The sequence below is a fragment of the Neomonachus schauinslandi genome, chromosome 6 (genome assembly GCF_002201575.2).
Source record: "Neomonachus schauinslandi chromosome 6, ASM220157v2, whole genome shotgun sequence".
Taxonomy (NCBI): domain Eukaryota; kingdom Metazoa; phylum Chordata; class Mammalia; order Carnivora; family Phocidae; genus Neomonachus; species Neomonachus schauinslandi.
In genome coordinates, this window is record NC_058408.1 from 102,746,784 (window position 1) to 102,768,175 (window position 21,392).

At 34.2% G+C, this 21,392-nt stretch overlaps 1 protein-coding gene and 1 pseudogene across 2 annotated transcripts in view; both read left to right on the forward strand.

The window, feature by feature from the left end:
- ADK (adenosine kinase) overlaps nt 1-21,392 on the forward strand; it is a 507,044-nt gene that overhangs the window by 311,660 nt on the left and 173,992 nt on the right. The window lies entirely within an intron of this gene.
- Nucleotides 5,246-5,371, forward strand: LOC123325260 (annotated as a pseudogene).

Below are 21,392 nucleotides of genomic sequence, written 5' to 3' on the forward strand. Positions count from 1 at the left end.
CATTGGTAACTCTGTTCTCTTCTCTAGCTTCACTTTTCTACCACCTGATATATTCCTTGTTTTATTTCTTTGTTGTCTGTCTCTATCCAGCCAATGCCAAATTAATAATAAAGGGATATGGTCTAATTTGTTTACTGCTGAATTCTGAGAGTCTAGGTTAGCTACTTAGCATATACCTAATAAACATTTGTTGAATTATTGAGAACAGACTGATTCTGTCCCATCCTCCGTCCTTATAAGTTACTTATCTTTTTGCTGGTTCACCAAAGTCTTCATTTTGTGATTTGAATTCCTTACCTTTACTAGGGTATGTCTTGTTCTTAACTGTTACATGTCAAAGTTATGTTCTTTCCAGCTACAGACTTAGGTTTTATTTCTACAGAGTTTTCTCAAATGTATCTTTGTAACAAGATTGCAACTTCAGGGGGTTTTTTTGTTGTTATTGTTGTTCCCATTGGCCTGGTTTATCTTTATCTCTTCTAGCTACTTTGAATGACTCTGTTTGTGTGTCTTTGCTATATAGCAGAACGTTTAGTTTTTCTTCCTGAGGCAATTTGAAAATTATTTTCTTTCAGGAGAACGTGGATGGCTCTTTCAGTTAAGCATCCAACTCTTGATTTCGGCTCAGGTCACGTGATATCCGGCTAGGCATGGAGCCTGCTTAAGAGTCTCTCTCTCCCTCTCCTTATGCCCCTCCCCCCCCCTTCTTCCCCCCCCCCCACCCCATGCATCTGCATGCTCTCTCTCTCTCTCTAAAAAAAAAGAAAGAAAAGAAAAAGGATATTTTCTTTTAATAGGCAGTGATGTATTTATAAAGCCTCACTCTGTCAACTGTCATGTTATTCTATGTGATAATTACTGAATGTATTATGTATGCTGTTTTTCTCTCCATGTGGTGTGTTTTCTTTGCTGTTTTTATTTTGAAAGGTTTTTGTATCTTTTCCACTGTGAACTTTTATTTATACCTTTTATAGTACCCTTACTCCTCTTTTTTCTTAACATTGAACTATCAAGTTTTAAATGGTATCCTTTGATCCCCACTTACTACCTATACTTTAGTCACTGATGTTATTCTGCTTGTTTCTTTCTCCCTTCTCAGTTTTTAAATTACATTATTTCTGTTTTCTCAGAGTATATAATATTTATAAATGATCCTTCCTTCCATCATTTTAATTTATAATTATAGTTCTATAATTACATATAGTGAATCCTCATCAACAGTCCTTGGAGTTTTCCCCAATTATCTCTTGCCTGAGTGAAGCTTATCTTATAATAGATTATTCAGGAAAGGGGCACATGTAGATACTATTCCCTGTTTTCTTTTCTTTTTCTTTTTTTTCTATAACTTTTATATTTGAAGGACAGCTTGGCTGGATACAAAATCTTTGACTTTATTTCATGAAAGTATTGCTCTTCAGTTGTCTTCCGTTGTATATTGCTCTTGAGAAGTCTAATACCAGCCTAATTTTTTACCCTTATGAATAATTATATCTTTTTGCTTAGAGGCTCTGAGAATATTTTGTCATTAAAGTCTAATAATTTTACCAGGATTTGTCTCACATTTTATTATTTGTGGCCCGTTTTCCTAGGTATACAGTCTTAAGTCTTTTAAATATGAAGATTCAATTTTCTTTAATTTTGGAAATTTTTCTGGTATTTAAAATACTATTTCTATCCATTTGTTTTATATTTCTTGGGACTATTAACTGTGCATATGTAGGATCTTCTTTGTCTGTCTTCCATGTCATCCATTTTCTCTCTGGTCCTTTTTCTTTTTTATCTCATTTTTATTCTCTTTGTTGTTTGCCTTAATTTCTTTAGTGTCCAGTATTATATTTTCATTTGAATATAATCTCTCTTGGACATTTTGTAATTTATTTCTGCAGTAGTTTTACCTTTTTCTTTCATTTATTCCCTGAATTCTTCACCTTAGTAAAGCTGAAGAAATGATAATGTGTTGTTTTATTTGCTCTCCTTGTTATTGTTGCTTATTGAAAGGATATGAGTAGAAATTTCACTTAAGGTGAATGCAGTTATCTTCAAATACATTTTTGACTATTTTTATTATCTATTTTATTACTGTAATTTAGGAATATCATTGTTATCATAGATTTACTTGTTTTGTGTTTATAGGTTTTTTTAAAATTCTGCACTTATTTATTTTATTTTATTTTTTTTTTTTATTTTTTTTAAAGATTTTATTTATTTATTTGAGAGAGAGAGAATGAGAGACAGAGAGCATGAGAGGGAGGAGGGTCAGAGGGAGAAGCAGACTCCCTGCCGAGCAGGGAGCCCGATGCGGGACTCGATCCCGGGACTCGATCCCGGGACTCCAGGATCATGACCTGAGCCGAAGGCAGTCGCTTAACCAACTGAGCCACCCAGGCGCCCTGCACTTATTTATTTTAAAAATATTCTTTTTTAAAAGCAGTTTTAGGTTCACAGCAAAACTGAGAGGAAACTACAGAGATTTCCCATATAGCCCTGCCCGCACACAACCGTAGCCTCCCCCATTATCCACATGTCCCAGCAGAGTGGCTCATTTATCACAATTGATGAACCTGCATTGACACATCATAATACCCTGAAGTCTGTAGTTTACAATAGGGTTCACTCTTGGTGTTGTATATTCAGTGGATTTGGACAAATGTATAATGGCATGTATTCATCATTATAGTATCATATATAGTATTTTCACTGCCCTAAATATCCTCAGTGGTTTTCTGCCCATTTCTTACTAACTTATTTTATTTCTTCCATTAATTCCCAAATAATTTTGCTTACTCTACCCACCCCATCCTGCCTCTATTTCATTTACTACATTGTTACAAATGTCTTTTGTCCATTTCTATTCTGGTTTTTTTTCTTTTACATTTCTCCTTGAACCCAGGTTATATATCCCTTGTTAATATATATAATTGTATCTTCTCCATGCTTTCATATCTTTGATTAATAGGGATCTTTTCTTCCTGAAATTTGTCTATATGTATTCAGTTATGAAATTTTGTATGTTCCATATAAAGACTAAATGTCTTTCATGTGTCATTTATTTTGAGTTTCATTTTCTTTTATCTCTGTACAGCTGGTCCCTTTTGATTTTTCTGTGTTTGAAGAAGGTGTGTTTTTTTCCCTAAGCCATTTTACAGGAAGTTCATATAAGGAAGGGGTTAAGAATGTGTTCCATAATAGCAGGATTTGTCCTTATCATACATATGCATCAGTTTATTTAATGGTCTGAATACCATAACACAAATATAAAAAGTAACTTTATGTTTTCTTGTCACTATCCTCAAGCACGTTATATCACATTTCCTTTTCATTAAACTTTGATGATATCTAGGGAAAATTTGCCATAGTTTCTAGTGACTTTCAGCTAGTGATGAAACGCTCTTATTTTTGGTTATTAAATTTTAAGTCTAATATCAAAAATATTCTTATAATACATTCATAAAGTGAAAATTTTAGTGTCATTTAAAGTGTCAGTTCTTCCTACACATAGCCATAAAGCAGTGCCATTCCAATGAACATGCAAATAAGATTCTTGGGAACTTTACCATAAGTTTCCATGGAATGGCAAAAAGCCAAAGTAATTAAGATACTCCTGAAGAAGCACAATAAGGGGAGGTGGTACATATCCTACCATATGTGCAAATATTTTACAGTTGTGTTATTTAGACAATGCACTATTGACACAATGATAGAAAGACTTTTGAAATAGTTGGGGAGGACAAAGAGACCCCCCATACATAGTAACTTGGTTTATGAAAGAGCTAGCATTGCAAACTCAGTGAAGAAATAGTTGATTATTCAACAAGTGATGCTGGATAATTATTCTTTTATCAAGAAAAAAACAAAACTGAATTCCTATTGTATACCATACACAAAAAACAATTTCAAGTGAACTGTAGATCTAAATATTTAAGTTAAAGAGCTCCTTGAAGGTAACACTGAGGAATATCTGTATATGACTTTGGTGGTAAGGAATGATTTCTTGAGGAGGACACCAAAACATAAAGGAAAAGATCGTTTTAAAGTTTAACACTTTCAAATGCTGCCCGGATTAAGTTTAGTAACTCTTACATACTTTGGAAAACACTATTTCATTATTTGTTAAGGTTGAAATATGAATTCCTTACAGCCCAGTAAATTTTGTTACTTTTGGACACTAATTGTATCTGATATCTGGAACTTTATCTCATGAGTCATATACAAGAGCTCTGTACAAAAAATTATAAACATAATGAAAAATTATAAACATAAACTTAAAACTTAAATAAACAAAGATACATTTTTAATGTTCATGGGTTAGAAGACTCAATCTTGTAAAGATCCAGTATCAGTGCTCAGACTGATCTGTAGATTCAGTGGAATTCTGGTAAAAATCCTAACAAGTAGCACTGTGTGTATGTGTAAATTGACAAATGGATTCTTAAATGTTTTTGGAAATTCAAAGAATCATTAGTGTTCAAGACCCTCTTAAAGACAAACAAGATGAGCACACCTGGGTGGCTCAGTTGGTTAAGTGTCGGACTCTTGGTTTCGGCTCAGGTCATGATTGCATGGGTGGTGAGATTGAGCCCCACATTGAGCTCCACAGGGAGTCTGCTTGAGATTCTCTCCCTCTGCTCCTCTCCCCACTCACTCACTCTCTCTCTGAAATAAATAAATCTTTAAAAAACAAACAAAAAAACAAGATGGAGGAAGTTAATTGCCTGTCTATAAAGAGCAACAAAATTATAACAAAAGTAATAAAGATATTGTGATAGTGGTACTACGATAAATAGTGGAAGAGAGTAGAGAATCAGAAGCACACCCACAGATTCCAGTCTTCCATTTTGATTAGTGTGTTGAACCTAATGATACATGTTTTAAACAGAAGCTGCTTTCAATACATTTTTAAAACTTTATCATAAATATGTGTATATTCCTTTAATCAAAATCTATTGCCTTGAGAGACAGCGTGATGTGGATTATGCCCTTTGAGATTAGATCTGAGTTTAGGTCCTGGTTCAGTCATGCACTTACTAGCTACTTGTCAAAAGGTAGTTATTTAACCATTCTGGTTCTTAGTTACTTTATCTGTAAAATGAAATAATAAATTTTTCTTCTCAGGATTTGGATGACAATTAGAAATAACAAATGTAATCCTGCCAGCACAGGCTATGCCCTTGATAATGCATCCTTGTTATTACGTTTCTCAGGAACAATAAACACTTTTTATTCCTGATAAGAATTCACATTTCACATCGCTTCTCGGCCTTTTGGCTAAGATCAAGTGTAGAATTCACATTTCACAAATCTGTGATGCAGTATTTATTATATTTAAGCTTATCAAGTTGTGCCCTATGTCATGGTTGCCATTGGATCTTTTTTTTACTATGTGGAAGTCCTTATTCAGAATGCTTCCTAATCAGGATTAGTTTTGCAGTTTTAGAAGAGCCCTGTTGTTGCCTTATATTCTTTTTTTTATAACACCATGTTATACTCATTTCGGGGGTACAACATAGTGATTTGACAACTTTATGCTGTATTTTGCTCACAAGTGTAGCTATATCATCTTTCACCATGCAACACTATTACAATGTCATTGACTTTATTCGTTGTTCTGTACCTTTTATTCCCATGACTTAATCATTCCATAACTGGAAGCTTGTATCTCCCACTCCCCTTCACCTATTTGGCCTATCAACCCAGACCCCTCTCTGGCAACCATTAGTCCACTATATTTACAGGTCTGATTCAGCTTTTTGTTTGTTTATTCATTTGTATTTTTATAGTTTCCACAGATGAGTAAAAATCATATGGTATTTGTCTTTCTCAGCCTAACTTATTTCACTTAGTGTAATATCCTCCAGGCAGGTCCATCCAAGCATCTCAGATTGTTGCCTTATATTCTTAAAGTGGTTTTATGAATGTTGATTATCATAGCTTGATGAAAAATTAAAAGCTCTCAAAATTACTAATATTCTTGAAAATAATGCAGTTTGGTTTAGAAAAGGGTTAGGTGTAAATATTTTATAGTAAGCCCTTTTTTATAGTATTTTTTAGTAATTAAACTGAGTGGAACCTAATTTTTATACATGCTAAAGGTATTATTTGCTATTAAGAATATTTTCTCGTATGAATTTATGCTTCAGTTTAGGAAGGAGTAGTTGTTAGAAAAGATAACAATATGACTTATAGGCTAAAATTGTCCAGATTTATAGCCTGATTCCACCACTTAGCAAATGTGTTATCTTAGATGAATCATTTGCCATATCTGACCTCATTCCTCAAATATCAAATGGGGTATTCTTCTAGTTTTATGGTTTTAGGCCTCACATTTAGGTCTTTAATTTTTTTGAGTTTATGTATGGTATGAGAAAATGGCCCAATTTCATTCTTTTGCATGTAGCTGTCCAGTTTTCTGAGCACCATTTGTAAACTATCTTTTCCCATTATATATTCTTGCCTCCTTTATCATGGATTAATTAACCATGTAAACAGGTTTATTTCTGGGCTCTCTATTCTGTTATAATGATCTATGTGTCATTTTTGTGCAGGTACCATTCTGTTTTGATTATTCTAGCTTTGTATTATATCTTGGAATCTGGGATTGTGCTACCTTCACGTTTGTTCTTCTTTCTCAAGCTTGCTTTGGCCACTCACGGTATTTTGTGGTTTCATACAAATTTTCATATTATTTTTTCTAGTTCTGTGAAAAATACTGTTGGGATTTTGATAGGGATTACATTAAGTCTGTAGATTGCTTTGGGTATCTTGGTCATTTTAACAATATTGGTTCTTCCAATCCATGAGCATGGAATATCTTTCCATTTGTTTGTGTCATCTTCAATTTCTTTCATCAGTATTTTACAGTTTTTGTATTACAGGTCTTTCACCACCTTGGTTAAGTTTATTGCTGGATATTTTATTATTTTTGGTGTAATTGTAAATGAGATTACTTTCTCAGATGGCCTTTATTATGTTGAGGTATGTTCCCTCTAAACGTACTTTACTAAGAGTTTTTATCATAAATGGATGTTGTAATTTGTCAAATGCTTTTTGCATCTATAGAAATGATCATGTGGTATTTATACTTTCTCTTGTTAATGTGATGTATCATATTGATAGATTTGCAAATACTGAACCATGCTTGCATTCATGGAATAAATCCCACTTGACATTGGTGAATGATTCTTTTTAATGTCCTTTTGGACTCAGCTTGCTAATATTTTGTTGAGGATTTTTGCATCTGTGCTCATCAAAGATATTGACCAGTAGTTTTCTTTTTTTGTAGTGTCTTTATCTGTTTTTGGTATTAGGGTAATGCTGGCCTTGTAGAATGAATTTGGAGTTTTCCTTCCTCTTCTATTTTTTGGAGTAGTTTGACATGAATAGGTATTAACTCTTCTTTAAGTGTTTTGTAGAATTCACCTGTGAAGCTGTCTGGTCCTGGACTTTTGTTTGTTGGGAGTTTTTTTATTATCATTGCTAGTAATTGGTCTGTTCAAATTTTCTATTCATGATTCAGCTTTGGGATGTTACATGTTTCTAGGAATTTATCCATTTCTTCTAGGTTGTCCAAATGGGATATAATTTTTCTTTTTTTCTTTTTTTAAAGATTTATTTATTCATTTGAGAGAGTGAGAATGAGAGAGAGTACATGAGAGGGGGGAGGGTCAGAGGGGGAAGCAGGCTCCTCGCGGAGCAGGGAGCCCGATGCGGGACTCGATCCCGGGACTCCAGGATCATGAACCGGGGCCGAAGGCAGTTGCTTAACCAACTGAGCCACCCAGGTGCCCAATTTTTCATAATATTCTCTTATAATCCTTTGTATTTCTGTGGTGTTGGTTGTTATTTCTCCTCCTTCATTTCTGATTTTATTTATCTGAGTTCTCTCTCTGTTTCTCTCTGTGTTTCTCTCTCTCTCTCTTTTTTAGTAAGTCTGGCTAAAAGTTTATCAATTTTGCTGATCTTTTCAAAGAACCAGCTCCTGGTTTCATTGATCTGTTCTGTTGTGTTTTTAGTCTCTATTTCATTTATTTCTACTCTAATCTTTATTATTTTCTTCCTTCTTTTGGCTTTGGACTTTATTTGTTCTTCTTTTTCTATCCTTTAGGTGTAAGATTAAGTTATTTGACACTTTTCTTGTTTCTTGAGGTAGGGTTTTATTGCTTTAGTCTTCCCTCTTTGAACAGCTTTAGCTGCATCCCAAAGATTTTGGACCATTGTGTTTTCATTTTCATTTGTCTCCATGTATTGTTTATTTTCTCTTTGATTTCTTGGTTGACCCATTCATTGTTTAGTAGTATGTTATTTAACCCCCATGTATTTGTGTTCTTTCCAGATATTTCCTTGTAATTGACTTCTCGTTTCATACCATTGTGGTCATAAAATATGTATGATATGGTTTCAGTCTTTTTTAATTTATTGAGACTTGTTCTTTGGCCTAACATTTGATCTGTTCTGGAGAAGGTTCCTAGGCGCTTGAAAGGAAAATTTCTTTCAGATGAAATTTTCCGATAATATCTATTAGGTTAGAAAATAGGCAGTGATTTCTTTGACACCAGCTGTAGAAACATTTTTCTAGATATGTCTCCTCAGGCAAGCGAAATAAAAGCAAAATTAAACTATTGGAACTATACCAAAAGAAAAACCTTTTGCACAGCAAAGGAAACCATCAACACAACAAAAAGACAACCTACTGAGTAGAAGATATTTGTAAATGATGTATTCAATAAGTGGTTATATATAAAGACTTATACAACTCAACACCAAAATGGGCAGAGGACCTAAATAGGCACTTTTTTTAAAGAAGATAAACAGGTGGCCAACAGACACATGAAAAGATGCTCAACATCACTCATCATCAGGGGAATGCAAATCAAAACTACAATGAGATGTTACTTCACACTTGTAACAATGGCTAAAATAAAAAACACAAGAAACAACAAGTCTTGGCAAAGATGTGGAGAGAAGGGAATCCTCATGCACTGTTGGGAATGCAAACTGGTACAGCCACTGTCAAAAACAGTATGGAGTTTCCTCAAAAACTTAAAAGCAGAACCAGCATATGATCCAGTAATCACACTATTGGATATTTACCCAAAGAATACAAAAAGACTAATTCAAAACAATATATACACCCCTATGTGTGTTGCAACATTATTTACAATAGCCAAGATACGGAAACACCTCAAGTATCCATCCATAGATAAATGGATAAAGAAGATGTGGGGTGTGTGTGTGTGTGTATATATGTATATATATAATGAAATATTACTCAGCCATAAAAAAGAATGAGATACTGCCATTTGCAACAACATGGACGGACCTAGAGTTATAGTGCTACGTGAAATATGTCCATGAGAGATACATCCTGTATGATTTCACTCATGAGTGAATTTAAGAAACAAAACAAAGGAAAACAAAGAAGAAAAACACTCTTAAATACCAAGAACAAACTGATGGTTACCAGAGGGGAGGGAGTGAGGAGGGGTGGAAATAAAGGGTATCAAGAGTACACTTCCCTTAAAAAAATATATATATATATATATATACACGCACACACACACACACACACATACACACTTACCTTAATGAGCACCTCGTAATGTATAGAATTGATGAATTATTATACTGTTCAACTGAAACAAATATAGCACTGTATGTTAATTATACTTTAATTTCAAAATATATCAAATAGGGTAATAATAGTACCTATCTCTTAGGGTTTTAGTAATGATTAAATGAGTTAATATAATTGGAGTACTTAGGAAGGAGCCTGGCACATATAATACTCTAAAAAGTATAGCTGCTGCTGTCGTTACAGTTCTTGATTTTATTACCTGGATCTTTGCTAATTGAGTAACAATGTAAGATGGAACTACCATTGAGTTCACAATGTCATAGTTTGAATCACAGAGAAGATAATTACACATTTTATAGTAAGAAAGTTCATATAGAACACTTTGCTTATATGTGGGGCACTTGGGTGGCTCAGTCAGTTGGGCATCCAACTCTTGATTTCGGCTTGGGTCATGGTCTCAGGGTTGTGAGATCGAGTCCTGCATTAGGCTCATGCTGGGCATGGAGCCTGCTTGGGATTCTCTCTCTCCCTCTCCCTCTGCCCCTCCTTCCTCTCTCCCTCTTTTTCTCTAAAAATATAAAAATAAAATGAAAAAGAACACTTTGTTTATATGCTTTATCATCTTTTCAATCATATTGAGTTCTACAATATAAAAGGTAGATTTCAGGTCAAAAGACACATTAGAATATACTTAGGAAAAAGCTTGTATGATAAGCATAAAAAAATACTACTCAGATAAATTCAGCAAATTTGTATCAGTAAAGGAAGGTTATCAATTTTGGGTAGAGATTAGAGCAGTGAGGAAAGGAGACTTATTCCCAGCTGAGATAATGACTTGAGGAAGAGTGCAGATACCTTTAGTATATGTTGTATATTCAGTGGACTAGACTGTGTATGTGTAAGTGTGTGTGTGTGTGTGTGTGTACATATATGAGAAAAAATCTTTGGAATGTTTAAATTTGAATTAAATTCTGATGTTATGAAATCATTTCCCTCCACACAGTGTTTTTGATAGCATTTTTTGAAATAGGGATATATCTGGTTCTAAAAATGCTGCTATGAACTGTGCCAGACTCAGAGCAGGATGGGATAATTTTCTGATTACGTTCCAGTTGGATCACAGTGTGATGGATCAACCTAAGTTCTGTGTATAACTACTAAATGCTAACTCACAGAATTAAACCAATTTCCATTTTATCCAGTTAAAATGGAATGCACAGAATTTTTTTAGACCTAAGACACATTATTATATCTAATTTACTGAAACCACCAAATGTCAGGTAGAGAAAAGTCTTGTGTAAGTAGGAATAATACAGTGGGATTTGAAATGCTTTTTTAAGAAATTCTATAAAATCATGTAAAATGATTTGAGTTTTATAAGTTTGTTAAATCACAAATAGCCCACATCATTTTTTACTTAATATAATAATATTTGAACCCATATTTTTGAAAGTATTAGAGCATTTAACCAATAGTTCTGAAAATGAATCATTTTGCCAGTCATAATCTATATACTTAAAATTCCTTCCCTTTATTCTTTCTTTTCAAATTTCTTCTTTTCCTTATTCTCAATTTGGGAAGTATTTCAATAAGTAAAAAAATTAGCATGTTTTAAATGTTTTAGAAGAGATTTTCCAAATTAGATAAAAATGTTTGAGGAAATAAAAACTTCTTTATGCATTCATTGCAATATTGATTTTATCAGTGTGTTTCTGTAAAGATACTTAAATACTAACTCTAAATAGGTTCAACATATGGTATATATTATGTAATTAATGATAACATAGAACTATGTTAACCCACAAAATATTGCCGGGGATTTACCAACAGCCACAAATTTAATTATACAGAGGAAAATTGCACTTGAAAATGTAGTCTTTTGTCTTTTTACATTCTTTATATCTAGATGGTACCATATTATATCCCAATGCAGCATATGATCTCTAGAATACGTTGCCACAGTTAGAACAAAGCTTCAGAGCCTAACTTAAGCTTTAATGGTTATGGTTATTTCCATAATGCTAGAGAAAAATAAATCTTTGATCCAGTATTTCAGCTTCAGTCTCCTATTCAAAATAATCCAAAAGGCCAAAGATTTCAATACCTTTCATCTCTGCCTAATAACACAGTTCTTTTCAGTTGGTTGATGTTTGTCTTAGTTTTCTCCTGGTGGTGGGATTCAAGAAGATGATCCCAAAACTTCTTTTGCTTGAAACTTCCATTGATTTTCTCTTAGTAACTCACAGATTGCAACTCAGGGTAGAAATAGTGTTGTACACACTCATGTATCAGGTCTTAGATTAGATTTGTATCTGTACATCTGTGATTATTTTAATTTTTATCTTTTATTTATAAGAAGAATTATGTATTTCTCAGTGGAATGGAATGTCATCTTTTAATTTCAAAAATGTGATACATTGAGTCACCCAAAATAATGACCCTATAAAATTCTAATAGTAAGATTTGATAATATGCAAGCATTCGTCAATTAAATATTAAATACTGTATCAGCTTAAAATGGACACAAGAAAAAATCTGTTATTACTACTTAAGCTATTTATAAAAGTCTTGATGGCTTTAATTTGAGATAAAGATCATACAATGCCTTTTTTCACTATCATCCTGAAATTCCCTTCATCTCTGATCTGTGTTAAATACTTGGTTTCTAGAATTCCATGGATTCTTCCTTAGTTAAATTCTTATTTTGAAGGTACACATCCTCTGTTAACTTTCTGAGAGAGAATACAAGAGAGATAAATATTTAGAGACCTAAATATTTCAAAATATCACCATCATTTATTCTCACTCTAGGTTAATAGTTTCGCTGCATATGGAATTCTAAGAAGAAAAATCCATTTAAACTGTGCAATAATTGCTGTATTATATTCTAACCTCAGATGTTGCTTTTGAGAAGTCTTTTTTTGCTAACCTTTGTGTGTGACCTGATTTTTTTTTTCTAAAAGCATTTACAGTCTTTATCTCTGGTTTTCTAAATTTTCCTGACCAATAATAATGGTCTTTTCATTTGTTGTGTTAACTATTGGTTCCTATAAATCTAGACAATAAGGAAGTTCTGGAGAATTTTTTAATGTCATTCTTTTCTAGTTTTCATCCAACTTTTTGTCCTTTCCTTTTGGAACTTTCATTAGAAATTTGATTTCTTGGATTGATCCTCTATTTTTCTTATTTTTCACTTGATCTTTTTCTGTTTTTCTGTCTTATTGGAATTCCCTTTTTTGTATTTTCACTTTTTGTTAGAGACTCTCTCAAATATCTGGTAATGCTGATTGTTTATATTTTGGAGTGATACACTGAATGAATACCTGATTAGACTTGCACAAAATGAGGCTTTTTTGAACTTCTTGGGGCATTTGAATAAAAGACAGCTTTTTCATAGGAGAGATCATTTGAAAGTCTTCTTCAGGGCTATTTAGTTTCTCCAGAGAAGATGGGATCCTCCAATATTCTGCTTAACTGAACTTAAGCCAGAATACTAGTCAGGAAAAGGGTTTGAAGGGCTATTTGGTATATAGATTTTCACATAACCATGCCGGCCTATTTTCAGCACTTGGTCTTGAACTGTGTTTTCCTTTATGCTTGGAGTTCCTGAGCTTGAAACTTTTCCAGTGCTTTCCTAGCCTACCTTCTTTCCATTTTCTTGCAGAGGTAAGGGAAGGATATTTGTCTGGCTCTATGGGGTGTGAATGGAAATCTGAAAGTTTACTCTTAATCATCTTCCCTAATTTTCAGCCCCAGTAGATACCTGACACTTTCGTTTTCTGAACTTCCCAAGGTTATTTGGGTGAATAAGCTTGTTTCTTGTTGGAATTTGTACTTCAGTGTCTTTTACTCTGCAAATCTTGTCACCGCTTCTCCATGAACTTTCTGCTGTCAGATATTAAAATCCATGATTGTCAGTGTCTTCTAGTTTTGTTTATAAAGGAGTTTTGTTTTAGTTTCTCATTCTCTGTGTTATTTTGAGGTGATTCTTGAGAAGAGAATGTGTAGAAATATCTATACTCCGGCATCAGAAATGCTATCTTAAAACCAGCTCTACATCTTTTAATTATTTCTCATTAAGATCTATCAGTAGTTAGAAATAATTATAATAAATGAAGTTTTCCTTAATCTCTGACTTTTAAATAATCTAATCCATTTAAATAAGTATTTAAGAATCAATAATATTGGAGCACCTGGGTGGCTCAGTCATTAAGCATCTGCCTTCGGCTCAGGTCATGATCCCAGGGTCCTGGGATCAAGCCCCGCATTGGGCTTCCTGCTCTGTAGGAAACCTGCTTCTCCCTCTCCCACTCCTTCTGCTTGTGTTCCCTCTCTCGCTCTCTCTTTCTCTCTGTCAAATAAATAAAATCTTTAAAAAAAAAAGAATCAATAGTTTTATGGTCTGAGATAGCTAATATTCTATTTGATTAGAGCAAAAGTGTGGCATTTCTTTTAGCAGCATTTCTAAATAAAAATAGCATACTGCCAACATATGGCCAAAAATGAAGATTCATCTCATTTCTTATACGTTTATTACACCTACTATTTGCCAGAAACTGGTTTTTGTTGCTCATTGAGCAAATACAGCCCTTCTTAAAGACAAGAGAAATGACTTTTTGAATGTTCTCAGTTCACTCATCAAGTTTGCCTGTGAAAAACATGATTTTGTTTTTAAATTTTAAAGAAGTGGTCTGTGTTTATTAGGAAGAGGTTTATATTTATATTTTTGTTTTAGTGGTTACCTTTATACTTAAACATTTTTTAAAAAGATTTGCTTATTTGAGAAAGAAAGAAAAAGAGAGAGAGAGAACAAGTAGAGAGGAGGGGCAAAGGGAGAGGGAGAAGCAGATTCCCCACTGAGCAGGGAGCCCAATGTGGGGCTCGATCCCAGGACCCTGGGTTCATGACCTGACCCAAAGGCAGACTCAGACACCCCTACTTACATCTTTTTAAATGATCTTTTCTAAGTCCCCTGTTATTTTACTTAACCTTTTACTGTCTGGTTTGTCTGTTTGGGTTGGTATGCTTTAACTCTCATCTATTGTGTATATAACAGCCCTTTATTTTATTCTGTTTCCTTCTGTATCATTTTTAGTTACATTTACTTACGTTATTATCTTTTTGTCCTAACAAATAAAATTTGTACTATATAATCTTCTTTTCCTAACATATAAAATTTGTACCTTACTCCTTTACCCTTACCTCTATTTTTATTTTAGTCATAGATGTACATGTATATATTTTTAAATGTTTACCATCATTTCAAAACTCCTCCTCTAACAGATTCCTCAAAACAACTCATGGGCACAGAATTACCTAAGTTCTATGTATTGAAATCTGTTTTTCTAGTCTTTATATTTAATGGAAAACTTGTCTGGATATAAAAATCTTTGGTTTACTCTTCCTTTGAATTTTTAAAAAATTTGCTGCTCAGTTGTTGCCTTGTTTCATATGTTGGTTTTGAAAAGTCTAAAACCAGTCAAATTATTTTGCCTTTATAAATTATTTGACTGTTGTACCTGGAGGTCTGGTTTTTATTCTTGAAATATAATAGTTTCACTCTGATACAGCTACAGGTTGCTCATTATGGGTTTATTTTCCCAGGTATCCAGTGGGCCCTTGCAGTGTCTAGATTCAAGTCTTTCTTATTCTTTAAAAGTTTTTTTGGGATATTAGTTTTAAATATTAACTTTGTTCCCTTGTATTTGCGGGGAGGGGTACTCAAACAGTATGAATGTTATTCCTCTTTTCCCTGTCTTCTATTTCCATTATTCTTTTTTTTTTTTTTTTTTTTTTTTTTTTAAAGATTTTTATTTATTTATTTGAGAGAGAATGAGAGTGAGCACATGAGAGGGGGGAGGGTCAGAGGGAGAAGCAGACTCCCCGCCGAGCAGGGAGCCCGATGCGGGACTCGATCCAGGGACTCCAGGATCATGACCTGAGCCGAAGGCAGTGGCTTAACCAACTGAGCCACCCAGGCGCCCTCCATTATTCTTCTCTGACTCTTTTTACCTCCTTGTTATCTCATTTTCATTTTCTTTTAGTTTCCTGCCTTTCTTCAGTGTCCCTTATTAAATTTTCATTTGAGTTTATTCTTCCTTGGGCACCCTGTAATTTATTCTTCATTTCTGAATTGATTTTATCTTTGTCTTCCTTTCTCTTTGCTGAGTTCAGTCAGCTCTCTTTCTGTTGTTTTGTTTATTTCTGTTCTTAATTTTGGAATTTCAGATTCATGATGGGTTTTCATATCTTCAAATGCTTGTTTGACTATATTTCATTCCATTTGTGGTATTGCCTTGTTATTTTCTCCTGCCTCAGATTGATTTTCCTTGATGGAGTTTTCCTCAGTTGATATGTATTGATTTTCATTTCTGACGTTTCGTAGCTATCTGTTACTCTTTCTCTTGGTCAGTGTGGCTATGTGTATGTGGCGGGGGCGGAGGGGGGAGACTGTATTATGGTCCTTTAAATGATTCCTAGTAAACACAGTACCCTCTTCCATCAGTATATCAAAGTGCGGATTCTTTAGTCGATTTGTTTGGTGGAGTGGGGATAGGAGTTGTTTTCAGTATATTTTTCTCCTGGGATAGGTTAGGGATTGTGAGTTCTCCAACTTCGTGCTCTCTTTCAAAACCCTAAAATTTCCCTTTCTTTCTTTTCATCCTCATTGCTCAGTTGCCAGAGGGGCTTCTTTTTTGCCTTTTTTCTCTTCCTCAGGAAATGTGCATTTTAAAGAACACCCCTTTAAAGTTAGTGTACTTTTAATTTCCTCCTCGGATCTACTTGCATACCTGTTTAATATTTTCATATTTAGGATGGATATCACCCTTCTGACAGTAGTTTTAGTTTGACCTTTAGCCCAGTTACCAAATTCTCTTTACCCAAGAGGTTTTCTCAAACTACCTTTGCTCTCCACAAGGCCTCATGATAGAGTGGGGGTGGGGCATGAATGTAGGAGATCTTACAATGGAACTTGGTGGTTTTTCTCTTTTTAATTGTAGTTATTTTGATGTTTGGGCATTCTTTTTTGTCTTCAGGTTATGCTGAGGGCATGTTTTTTTTGTAGATTTATTTTTCCATCCTTGTTCTGTACTGTCTTGGAGAGAGATAAATATAGGTGGCAGCCCTTGCTTCAGCTACCTAGTGTTCTCACATTAATATGTTTTAACTTTATACCATCTCTTTTTCCACCCCTCTCTCCAGTCTAAGTAAACTCATTCATTCAAAAAATATTTAAAATATTTTTCTAACTACATGCCAGGCATTGCTCTAGGGATGCAATAATGAATAAAACAGATGTTCTTGCCCTGCTAGATACTACATTCCAATAGCAGAGAGAACAAATAAAATAAAGAAGTGAATGTATAACATAATGTTGGGTAGTGATGAATGTTATGTTTAAAAATAAATAAAGCCATATAAAAATGACAAGTTTGAGTACATTGTAGTACTACCTAGAATAGTTGGTGAAAATCTCTTTGAGCAAATTGTGTTATAGAACAGTAATGTATATCTTCTTATATTGACATTTACCGTATATAAATCATAAAGATTTTACCACTAAGCAGATTCCCATGACAAATAATTTGATTATTCTTTATATAATAGAGTGGGTGGCCTGGTATTATGAAACATGTACCAAATGAGAAGACTCTTAGAAAAAAGTACAACCTGAGAAACAAACTGAGGGTTTTAGAGGGGAGGGAAGTGGGGGGATGGGATAGCCCGATGATGGGTATTAAGGAAGGCACTTATTGAATGGAGCACTGGGTGTTATACGCAAACAATGAATCATGGAACACTACATCAAAAACTAATGATGTAATGTATGGTGACTAACATAACATAATAAAATAAAATTTTAAGAAAAAGATTTTATTAAAAAAAAGTACAACTTGAAATTGTCTACTCTTCAACTGTTTTCTCACCCTGCTTTAGAGAATTGATATTGATAGAGGATTATTTAAGGAATATAGAGTCTATCCTTACTCTAAAAACTCCAAGTTTTATGCTCAGACATCAAAGAACTATTTACTTGGTCTTTACTCCCATCTGCTTTGCTTTCACTGAGTTGTTTCGATATCAAGGCCATAGTCTTTTACTGAAGAGTGTTACAATAAATAGACTGAACTTCCTATTTAGAAGTTGTTGCAGACAGCATAGTCTTCTATATTAATCAGTGTTCTATATGTTGTACACCATATGACAAGTATGTTTTAGAACCAAGTATTTCTCGGGGTGCCTGGCTCATTTGGTTAAGCGTTTGCCTTTGGCTCAGGTCATGATCCCAAAACTGGGATCGAGGCCCACATTGCGCTCCCTGCTCAGCGGGGAGTCTGCTTCTCCCTCTCCCTCTGCCTTTTGCTCCCCCTGCTTGTGCTCTCTCTCTGTCAAGTAAATAAATAAAATCTATAATAAAAAAAACAAATGTTTCTCATACAGAAATGTTATTTTTCATCTCTTCAAGAATGAAAGCCAGGTAACTTCTCCCATCCAGGTAACTGGATGTCTTACTTTTTGCTTTGGCTGTCAAGAAACTTAGAACTAGATTCAGAGTTAATTCAAGATTCCTGTGCTGTGTATTTCATTTTACCCCCAAGTTTAACCCAATCTGAGTTATATTCTCCTTGACCTTTTTTTTTTTTTTAAGTTGTTTCATTATTTATAGAACATGACATCGGTGAATATAAACAAGTAAGCAGATATGAGACGGTAGACTGGAATTCTAGTGCCTCCTCAAATCATTAGGTGTATGACCTTGGACAAGTAGAGCAACCTTTCTGAGGTTTAATTTTAAATATTTTAGCTGCAGAACCCTCTTTTCATGGGAAATAATTTGAAAGCCCAATAAATGGACCAAATAATAGTAGAATGGCTGTGTTTGGGCCGATGTCATAGTTACAGGCAAACTAATTTTGGTAAAAATTATTTTAATTACACTATAGTTAACATAGAGTGTTATATTAGTTTCAGGTGTACAATATAGTGATTCAAGTGTACAATATAGTGATTCAGCAACTCTGTATGTTACTCAGAGCTCGTCAAGATAAGTATACTCTTAATATCCTTCACTATTTTACCCATCCTCCCACCCAACTCCTCCCTGGTAACCACCTGATTGTTCTCTATAATTATGGGTCAGTTTTTTGGTTTGTCTATTTTTTCCCCTTTGTTTTGTTTCTTAAATTCCACATATGAGGGAAATCATATAGTATTTGTCTTTCTCAGACTGACTTATTTTGCTTAACATTATACTCTCTAGATCCACCCATGTTGTTGCAAATAGCAAGATTTCATTCTTTTTTATGGCTGAATAATATTCCATTATACCACATCTTTATCCATTCATCTGTCAACGGAGACTTGGGCTGCTTCCGTAATTTGGCTATTATAAATAATACTACTATAAACATAGGCATGCCTATATCATTTTTAATTAGGTTTTTCATATTCCTTGGGTAAGTACCCAGTAATGTGATTACTGGATCATACGGTTGTTCTTTTAATTTTTTGAGGAACCTCCATACTGTTTTCTACAGTGGCTTGCTCCAGTTTGCATTCCCACTGACAGTGCACAAGGGTTCCTTTTTCTCTACATCCTCAGCAACACTCGTTTCTTGTGTTTTTGATTTTAAGCATCCTGACAGGTGTGCAGTGATATTGTGGTTTTCATTTGCATTTCCCTAATGATGAGTAATGTTGAGCATCTTTTTATGTGTCTGTTGGCTGTCCAACTCCATGTCTTCTTTGGAGAAATGTCTGTTCATGTCTTCTGCCCATTTTTTAATTGTATTATTTGGTTTTTTGGTATTGAGTTGTATCAGTTCTTTATATATTTTGGATACTAACCCTTTATTAGATACGTCAGTTGCAAATATCTTCTCCCATTCAGAGGTTATCTTTTAGTTTTGTTGATTATTTCCTTTGCTATGCAGAATATTTTTATTTTGATGTAGTCCCCATTAGTTTATTTTTGCTTTTGTTTCCCTGGCCTCAGGAGACATATCTAGAATTAATCCTAATTTTTGATCTAGATAATGTTAGAACTACCTCTTGGAACAAAATGATACAACCTGTTTTTCCTCCACTACAGACAGGTTTTATATTTTTAGTGGGTCCCTTTTTGCCATCTTCATAAAGATTTTTAGTTTCTCTATGTTGGATAAGAGTCTTAAGGATAATGAATGGATCTTTTATTATTCTAGATCAGTGGTTTTCATACTTTAACATGGATGAAAACCACCTGGAGGGCTTGTGAAAACAGATTGCTATGCCCACCCACATTTTCTGATTGCATAGGTCTGGGGGAGGACCTAAGTTTTTCATTTTTACCAAGTTCCTAGTGATACTATAGCTGCTGATTCAGGAATTACACTTTGAAATCTACTGTCTTAGGGGCGCCTGGGTGGCTCAGTTGGTTAAGTGGCTGCTGTCAGCTCAGGTCATGATCTCAGGGTCCTGGGATCAAGCCCCATATTGGGCTCCTTGCTCAGCGGGGTGTCTGTTTCTCCCTCTCCCTCTGCTGCTCTCTTTGTCAAATAAATAAAATCTTAAAAAAAAAAAGAAAGAAAACTACTGCCCTATATCAGTATTAAAAATGCATTTTAGTCACTTTTCTTATCTGAAAAATTATATCAAGTCATATAACTTAATAGCCAGAAGGCAATGTCTAAGTAATATATGATCTGAAAAATAATATTTCATTAACATACAAACTTTCAATATCATAAAGTTTTCATAGCTAGTGTCGTGAGTTATCTATACCTTTTTGACTTCTTGTGCTACTGTTTTGAGTGGCTGGATATTAATCAGGTAGCAATCAGGGTTGACTTCAGCAGAAAAGAAATTATTCAAGTCTAAAAGCAATCCTTCCTTTCCTTTTGACATGTGTGTACATGTGTGTGTACGTAACGTAACTATGTCCCGCAACCATTGCTGGCAGCACAAAGGAGAAAATGTCAGGGTCAATGTAAGTGTATTTATTGACAGTTTAGCTCTTTCCTATGTTCGAAGTGCACTTTTGATATGTACATGTATATTATTTATTGCTTCTAAAAATATTATGGAAAAAAAAGGAGTTATGGAAGCAAGCCAAATGCCCCTAACCAGATAGATGGATAAACACATTGTGAGATGTCTTTGCAATGGAATATTATTCGGCTATAAAAACTAACAAATATACAACATACTGCACCATGAATGAACTTCAGAAATGTTATGCTAAGTGAAAGAAGCCAGACAGAAAAGATCATATAATGTATGATTCCATTTATATGAAAACCCAGAATACATAAATCCAGAGAAACAAAAAATAGATTAGCAGTTGCCAGTGGCTAGGAGTAACTTTTTAATGAGTTAAGGGGGTTTCTTTTTTGGGGTGATGAAAACGTCTCGAAACTAAATGGAGGTGATGGTGTACAGCATTGTTAATGTATTAAATGACATTGAATTGTTCACTTTAAAGTGGTTAATTTTGGGACACCTGGGTGGCTCAGTTGGTTAAGCGTCAACTCTTGATTTTGGCTCAGATCATGATCTCAGGGTCATGGGATCGAGTTCTGAGTTGGGCTCTGCTCTCAGCAGGGAATCTGCTTGAGATTCTCTCTTCCTCTGCCCCTCCCCCTGCCCCACACATGCGCACTCACTCTCTAATCATAAATCTTTTAAAAAGATAAATAAAAATGGTTAATTTTATGTTATATGAATTTCACCTCAGTTAACAGTTGTTAATTTTAAACTTGAGTTCTATTTTTTAATGGCCCTTTATTTATTTTAAGTAAACTCTGTACCCAGTGTGTTCTTGAACTTACAACCCCAAGAT